Source organism: Saccostrea cucullata, unplaced genomic scaffold, assembly GCF_032062105.1.
Source record: "Saccostrea cucullata isolate Sc308-1 unplaced genomic scaffold, CSIRO_AGI_Scuc_v1 ctg2294, whole genome shotgun sequence".
NCBI classification, from domain to species: Eukaryota; Metazoa; Mollusca; class Bivalvia; order Ostreida; family Ostreidae; genus Saccostrea; species Saccostrea cuccullata.
In genome coordinates this window covers 25,434-35,210 of record NW_026936513.1, presented here as the reverse complement: position 1 = coordinate 35,210, position 9,777 = coordinate 25,434, and positions in this window count along the sequence as shown.

The window sequence follows — 9,777 nt, the reverse complement described above, 5'->3', positions numbered from 1 at the left end:
GATCAATATCAACAGAATTTGGCATAAATCCAAATTGGCATGTTCATAAAAGAAAACTAAGTCCAGATATACTAAAACTAGGGTTGATTCAAAAGTAATGTCACAACTTGAATAAAATTAATACTAGTCAACGTAAAACAACAAAATTAAAAATAATGAGAGTTGTATTTATTTCAAGTCAGACCTGAAAATTTCATTCAAGATTTTTACTTTTAAAAAAAGTTGGATTTTATACAGTGCGCGATTATGGTAGTCGCCGCATATAAAAAAAACTTCGACGTCATATAATGGATATTCATATGCACCGTCATACATTTAAAAGTTTCTCGAAGAAAATTGAAAAAAAGAAAAAAATGTTACCACTCGGATGACTCGTACCTCGCACATAACCTCGGACGTCTTATGTGTTCTACCATCTTGCTGATTTATAGTCATGTGATATTATTTGAATTTCTTTTAAATGTCATACAATTTTGTGGCACTCCCGGCATTTTGTTTTTGCTTTCAAAGCCTAACATAAGGTTGTAATAAAAACATATTTACTATGAAGAATTAGAAAAATAAAGAAACCTTTTCGAAGAACTTTACCCAGTGCGAAGTACGAAATGAGTCAAACGGTAGTAATTGTATTGCTCTGATGTGTATTCCTCCACCAAACACATCCGAGGTTTGAACGGAGTCAGCCGAGGACTGTCGATTGAAATGTAACAAGTTTAGTGTAAGGTGGAGCAAACCATTGCGAAGAGTATATCATTCTGTGCATTCGTTTCGAACAAAATAAAACTACTCACCCACTCAAAAAAAAAGAACACACGGTAGCGTTTCTATACAATTGCGTCACTATATCCCTACAATTCCGTAAGAAGGATATAATAAATAAATATGATTGCGTTTCTTTGGATATGTATCATTGTATATCAAGAACCTACATATGAAATATATGAACAAATTAACTGACCTTCAGATTTGACTACGGCACAATCTCTAACTGGATATAAATGGGCTCAATATTCCCTTCAGACACGACTTTCAAATTGATGGTGTTTTGTATAGAAATTGACTGTGCTGGATACAGTACAATTTTGAGGGGCGTGTTTTATGCAAATAATCACAAAAGTGTACTGTATCTGCAAAATATCCCTGATACAGCACGAACAATGTTTGGGTCACTGCCAACATCTCATGTAAATTTAAAAAAAAAAAAACGAGACCTGTGTTAATTTTAAAATGTTAAATGCAGCTATCTGGCATGAAATTCAACGGAATCTGAAGCAACATCAATTTTCAAACAGTTTTTTAGACAATGTAAAAAAAAACACTAAAAATTGGCTTAATTACCAATGCTAAAATAAAAGCTACAATTTAGTAAAAAAAAAAAAAAACTGGTAAGGTCTTCTAGAACACGGAATTCCCTAGAACGATATTCCTCTGATGTACTTTCACATTTCACCTTTTATCTTGGGGGTCCGATTTTCACATACGGACTTGTTCTGTGGGGTCCAAAATTATTGACAATTAATCTGTTAACTACTACGCTTGTACTTTCTTACACTTTTCTCGGATCTATGTCATGAGCCTCGCATGATTTCTTGCTCCGAAACTCCACGCAAATACAAGTGTGTTGCGCAGAACCTGTACATTTACCACTGTGACCATGATAACTAACATTTTCTTTCAGTCCACCCTTTTTAGCGTTTGTTTTCATGAATAATTTCAGCTTAATAACTCCAAGTTGTTGTCCTTTAAAAAAGGACTACAATACATGGACCATATGCATGTGTTTCTAACCGAAATTCAATTAAAACAATTTCTATGTTCATTGATTATTCATGTACGCTCTTCCGCATTTTTTACAATGATCTGTCTACTTTGACTGATAATACTCGCTTAGCCAAATTAATAAATCTCATCTCCGATTGGCCTATAGTTTTGTCGTTTTAAAAAATCGGGCTATTTTCATATACGATGCCCACAACGGCTGCGACCTGACATCTGCTCTGGATTTGTACCACAGACACTTTTTTCTGTTATAAATTTTGACCCATAGTATAATAATAACACAAGGTATCTAACTCCGATTTATACCCAGTACCCCCCTTTTCCACCCTGCGAGTAGAGTTTCGACGCTGTTTACGGAGATTAAAGAAAACAAGGAAAAGCAAGCCATATATGGTTGTGTAGATAAATTATCGTAGATGACATAGGTATAAACAGTTTACCCGTGCATTTCCCTTGAAAGTGTAAATGAGCGCGATTCTAAGGGAGGGGGGTACTGGGTGTAAATCGGAGTTAGATACCTTGTGTTATTATTATACTATGGGTCAAAAATTTATTACAGAAACAAGTGCCTGTGATTTGTACAGAAAAAAATCTATCATTGGATAAATACATCTGATGACTCACGTGTAGCACAGCTCAGTAGTACGCAGGAGTTTTTCGGAGACCCCACCCTCCCCACATGGAAAACCGTTGCTACATGCCTGTATTTCATGAATATTGTATGAATACACATGCAGCATCAATGGATGAAGGGTTGAGATAATTGATATTACCATAATCCCTACTGGGGCAAAGGAGTAGGACTAAAATTATAAGTTTAGTGCTATCTTCATAGTTCTGGACATCAAGCAGTCTTACTATTGGCAAAATTTTGATAAACATATGGTTCTTTACTACATTTTTAAAATTTATGTCTCCAGATTCATTGAAATCCATGTCTCAGATTCAAAGGATGTGCAGTTTGGAACCTTAGGGATCACGAAGTCAGAATGTACAATTTCTTTAAAAGTTCCTTAAGTTTTTCTCTCCCATATACCGTATATCCGATTTTTTTTTCGCGATAATCTATTTTTCGCATTTTTTGCGATCATTTTTAATTCGCAAAATATAAAACACGCAGAAATTATGTCAGCAATAATGTGACATAAAAACATTACCATTTTAAACAAAAAAAAATCTTCAATCGTAAAAATTAACTTACACAAAATATAAACTGTACTAATCTACCCCCTTTTCGCAAAATTTTTAACACGCGAAAAAAACGGATATACGATGTTTAACAGTTAACAAAAATTGCATGGATATGATGCACATATATGCCTCTTTCGAAATATTAATCCCAAAGACCCTGGGTCAGAGTTTCTGCCGGAGATTTAGTTATTGATAACGGTGGAGTGAAAATAAATTAATTTTTTTTAAAATTCTCTTTAATGCTCCTATGTATTTACCAAACTATAACTAGGTTCCTAATTATGGTGAGTAAAGGAACTTCCTTCAAAAATAGGAATTTCATAGCCCCTGGGTCGTAGAGACTCTATATTTAAAATAAAAATTAGTAAAAATGTATTGATTCTTTAAAATTAGTATCTTATCTCCTGGATATTATTTTTAACAAAATATAAAGTGATTGGTTATGATAAGCAATGTTGCTTCTTTAAAACTTGTTAAAGTCATGTTCCTGCATCAGGGGTTCTGGTGATAGTGTGGAGTGCTATTGATTATGTAGTCAAATACATTAACTCTGAAAAAATTCTTTTAGTTCATGTCTTTGAAGCAAAGAAACTAAGAGTAAAATTGTGATGAAAGAGCGCTTCTTCAAGAACTACATGTACGAGATTTATAACCTTTGGATTAGATGTTCTGTTTTAGTGGTAGGGCTCTATTATAAAATATTGAAAATGTGTTTAAAATCTATGGAAAAAATCTTCAACAAAGTGCATTGTATTTATGATGATTAAATTACAGTTACCGTAACTCCTTCAAATATGGTAAATTCATTACCTTGCGTCACAGTTTCCGGTGTTCAATCTGTAAATAAAATGCATTATTTCTTGATAATCCTCTTTGTTGCTGGGCGAATTGGAGGCAAACAGAGTAAAATTTTCAATAAACAAGAGTATTTTACTTGATATTAAAACATCTGGATCATTTGTGCAAGTAATCAGGTTATAATTCGACAACGGTTTGTTCGGTCACAGTTTGCTCTGAGTAAAACATGTAAAAAAAAATATAACATAACAAATTTTAAAACTATGATTATCAATCTCTTTAAATTTGACCTAGATGGAAAGCGTGAGCAATTTTTATCTTTAATATATGTAAGTAATAAAACATCACTGAAATAGAAACGGTACAAAAATACACAATTACGTTCCTTAAATTCAGACTGAAAAGATTGACATAAAAAGATTAATTTGATATGTGTTGACGCCCAGATATTATACTTTAATGGGTTGTGCTCCAATTATGTTTTTAAAAATTCCCAGTATTTCATACAAAATGACTTTGATGATTTCCATTTAAACACCATAAATATTAAGTGGATGCTACATGTATATTAATGCCTGATTGGTGCGATTTATTGACGAGGCCAAAATTGCAATTAATATCGTAAGCAAATAAACTAATCTTTAAATAAAACTACAATGTTGCAATTCTTTTTAAAGTGTAAAGAAAGTTTGTGTTTTATAAAACAGTTCAATTAAATCAAAAGTCTCATCCGTTTGATTATACCCCCTCTAATTAAAGAAAAGGTTCATGTATTAGCATATATCAATATATAAATATGTTTGGTGGATGACTTCATACTAAAACCGTTGTTGGCAATGGCATTTCTACCATGTGTTTTATCCATTGAAATTATAACAGAATTGTCAATATCAGGTTCGTAGCAATGGGGGATGCTACCCACATTTTTTTCCAAACATACCTTTTTACTGTAAAATGCTCCTTGTAAGACCAGTTACCCCCACCCACACTCACAGTACATACTCACTTTTTTCGCAATTTAACTCAATTTGTAGTAGTGAAGGATATAAATTTTGTACTGCGTGTGCAGTTTTTTTTCAGGTAAGGTGGATTTTTTTTCTTTGTTGACTATGATAATATCAATTTACGTAACCCTTTACCCTTTGATTCTGTATGTATATTCTAACTTGTTAAAGCTTCTGCTTTAGATTAATGTTTGTATTGTTTAACGTCCGTCTGGAGAATTTGTTATTCATTTTTGACATGCATCATAAACCGGTGGAGATCTGAAAATTTGTCCTATAATCGCCACTTACGGCCATTGAGCAGGGAATGATTTTTTTTTCGTGCCAGCACCTACTGCGACACGGGACCTAGGTTTATATGGTCTCATCTGAAGGACCACTCTCCACATCCCCAGTGGGATTCTAACCCGCGACGTTAGGATAAACTCCTTACTTCGTGACTCTACGAGGGCTGTTCAATAAATAATGTCCTCGGTGCTCAGAAAGAAGCAAAAGACGCCTTTCAATGATTTAGTCATCATGGTTTTACTTATTTACCTATTTAAATTAAAACACCATTTATCCAATTTCTGATAATTTTTAGAACTCATTTTTGGGTATGACCCTTAGTATACTGGAAATTGGCAGATCCAATGATTTAATGGACTTATTTCTTCCTTCTAAAAGGTGTTTTTTCAAGTTTGGAAATAGAAACATGTCAAAAGGTCAAAGATCTGGCGAATATTGTTAATATTGCTAATGTGAAAAACCATTATAATAACTTTCTGCTTATCCCGAAAGCCCCTTTACTCTTCAGGGCATGAAGGTTTGGACGCTGTCATGGAGGAATTCAATGTAACAGATTCATGTTCCAATATCTGTTTGAATATAAAACAAACGTGGATTACTACAAATACTGATATTATAAAATAATTGTTAAGACTTTCTTACACGCTGTCGTTTTCACTCATTTTTCAAAAATATAGGGTGACCTTTGAGTACCAAGCTTTTTTAGTGTCAAACGTTTCTTAAAAACGGTGTAAACTACTCCCGATATGATGTCTATCAAATTTATTATGTGTCTTAAAGTCAATCATACATCAACAAATATTATTTGTTGAAATTTGGTAAACAGTACATTTGTTGTTTAATTTTTTGTTTGCAAAGACGGTACCCATTTTTGATGCCCATTATATAATTTTTAGCATTGAAATCCACCTGCCCATTTGTGTATAAAACAGGCATTGGTTGCTGTTAGTGTCACATATTTCAGGGAATATTTCTTTGGGTATTTTAAGTTTTACAGCAGCTTTAATAAAGCTTTTATTTTCACTCTAGTTTACTGATTCTTTACCATTCATTTATCATGCAATGTCTCGAATAGCCCGTGTTTCCCAGCTTCTCACGATGAAACTCTGTGATGAAAAGTGGTCACATAAACTATTAAAAATTCATTAAAGATTCAATAATGAGAGAAAGTCAAGTTTAATGTCATATGATATTTGTATTGTATGTCATACAGTTCAGGACATTATTTATTGAAAAGCCTTTGTACGTCTACTGAAGAGTCGCAGAGTATGGAGTTGAACCCTCGCAGGTTGGTATCCACTGCGGGACATTGAGACCAGTCCTTTGAATAAGACTGTATAAACCGAGGTATAGTGCCGCAGACAGTATTGACTAAAAAGGTCGCTCACTTATTAATGGCTCAAAGTGTGGCCCACATACCGGCAAATGGCGGTGTCTTCGTATGATTAAAATATCTCAAGAGAGACTTTCAAAAAACAAGCAGTTGTTATTTTAAACTCTTGGGGCCCATTTTATAAAAAAAAAAGTCTAAAAGATAACACTTTCTTACTCTCAATCACTCATCATTTAATTACTTCAATACATTTACAAAATAACCATACATTTATAAAATAGCCTTTAATTTTTTTTTTTAAAGAATAAATTTATAATTCTTAAATTCATGATTGAATAAATAGCAAAAGCACTTAGTCTTAGTGATAAACAAGTTCTTAAGTGTAGAAAGAAGCCTAATCAGATTAATAAAATATTTTTTTCTTGGTCAAAATCGCTACTGTGCAAAATTACAGTAATAATTAAAAGTAAGTTACAGCTGTAAAAAAAAGAATGAGGCTGTGTTTAAGTAAGAGGCCCGTCTCTGCAATTCACGAACCTCCATTGATATTCAAAGTTATTCCGATTTTTAAAGCTGGAATACATGGTAAGCGCTCAGGGTAACCTTTTGAAAAAAAAGGTACTAAACGCCGACTGTTTTTATCACTATAGCTATATTTTTACGAGTATTTACATGTCATTGACGTCTTTGTTACCTTTTAAGTATTCCAATTTATCACGTGATTTGTATAACTGTACATTTTCAATTCATCAACATCGAATTATTTTTTTCTGCCAAGTATTTTTGATAGGATTATCGAATATTACATTGGACAAATTGTAGTGATATTTTTTTTTTAGGATTTAGGGGGCATATTGGAGTTTCAAGGAGATATTTAAATTTTCGCAATAGCATCATTCTTCAAAATGTTTTTGACTGTAAATATATAAGCAAACAAGGTAGAAGTACATAGATGGTTTAACACTGGAATGCTTGCTGAGACCAAAAAAACCCCCAAACAAACAAACAAAAAACAATCACACGTACAATTAATAAGATTATGTTTGTGATAGAACATCGCCACATGCAGCATCACAAAATAATAGTACACTTTTATATTTACTAAGTATTTACTGTACTTTTAAAAGTACGGAGAGAGAGAGAGAGAGAGTTTTATTTTTATAAAATTCGATACGACATTAAAGACGTTTTTCTTTACTATGATAATATATATATATATATATATATATATATATATATATATATATATATATATATATATATATATATATATATATATATATATATATATATATTTCCGTGTTCATATACAAGTAGGCTTCCTTTATCAGTTTATTTAAGTATATTAAATATTTACCCAGAAACGACCAAAAATTGGGGGGGGGGGGTCGAATTGACAGGTACATGTACATCTCCAAGATCCTCCCCGCAGCCTCTTTAAAAAAAAAACCAAAAAACTGGCGTAATTCTTGAGAAGTACCTTGTGTTTTCTTTTCGTTATGTTTTGTATGATATCCCAGACGCCATTATAACTGGCTATTTCATGTTTTTAATCTATCGATAAAATGCCCCGCCTACTCTGAATATTAATGTAGCACATTTAAAAACCAACTCGGACAAGCGCAACATTCCAGTGGAATGGTCCAGTGGTTCTTGAGAAGGGAATTTTTAAAGAAACTAGCTACCGATATATTTCAATGTAAAACATGAATTCCCTATATGACCTCGCCCTACCTCCGGGGGTCAAGAGTTGAACAAATTGGAATCTACACTCCCCTAGACTGAATCCTGGACTTTGATATTGAATACTGTTCGTTATCTCCATTATATCTTTCTTTGAACAATTTAGAATCTGCACTGCCCCAAGGATGCTTCTGCATAATTTTCAGCTTTCCTTGAGCAGTGGTTATTGAGAAGACAATGTTTCTTATATATTTCAATGTAAAACGTTGATTGTGGTTTGAACATGTCTTAAGCATTTGACAAATTACACGACCCGGGGATACTTCCACACAATTTTCAGCTTTCCTTATCGAGTGGTTCTTGAAATGGTGAAGATTTTTAAATGATTCTACCCTATTTTTTTTCTTCTTTTCATTATCTCCCCTCGGAAGAGGTTTGGTCCTTCATTTTAACAATATAAATTTTCCTTGACCCAAAGATGCTCTGTAACAAGTTTTTGTAATTGGCCCAATGGTTGTTGAGAAGAAGTTAAAAAAGTGAAAAGTTTACACACAGAAAAACAAAGAGACGAACGGACGGACAGACGGACAACAGACATAGGGTGATCAGAAAAGTTTCAGCTTAGGTGAGCTAAAATTATCCTTCTTCCTTACATGATGATGATGATCAATCAGGCTGCTTGAGTGAAAATCCTGCGCATTTAAACGCGTTCGTCCCCTGCATTTAAATTATTAGAGCTATATGATACATTTACATGTAACAATGTGTCTCTTTTGAAGGTTATCTGAACAAATGTCATTACGTGTCTATAAATACAACATTATCATTAAATGCGCATTCCTCACCTAAGAGGGTAGGATTCAGTTTTCTATTTTTTTTCTTTAGAATAAAAAAGCAAAATACAAGATTTCACATATGACTTGTTTAAAATTATAATTGATAAATCGTTTTTATATCCATTTTTTCCATCTCTGGCATCTCACTGTTAAAATATTATAAAAGTATTGTATGTTTTAGAACAACAAGTGAAATTAATATCTTTCCATAGCCGTTGCCGGCAAAATCGTAGGTGCAAACTTTCTGCGCAGTAACGAATTTTTTCAACTGTTGTGATGAAAGATAAAACGGATGGCATGGTTTTGCATGAGGTTTGGTATTATTAAGTTAAAAATCGGATGGTGCGATAAATACATGAGGTTGAGAAAGTATCAAGTTAATCTAATGTTTCGGTTTTGCTTCAAGAAAGGAAAGTTAATCGATAGAATTAAGAAATGAAAGCAACTGTTGCCCTGCTTATCAAATTAAATAAAAAAGTTAAACCATGTAGAAAATGATTTTATTTTTTAAAACTTCATCAATGTTTTTCGAAGTGATAACAAAAGAGGTAAAATTCTCAACTTATTCAGAGTTTCCTATTTCTTTATCATTCAAAAATTATATCTTTCAAACATATTTGGTCTCCCTTGTCGGTCCGAGTTTGTGAAAAGTGGAAAATATACTACTTATGTCTGAAAATTTAATATTCACTCTCTTTACTCATGGAAAATAAACTAAAAAAATCTTCATGATTCACCGGCGTCTGACTGTAGTCTGCTGTGCGTCTTTTTCTCACATTTCCGATCCCTTCTCACAAACCACTAGAACACTTTCAACCAAACTTGCCTCCCGAGGGGAATTTGAATTACTTCAAACGAAGAATCT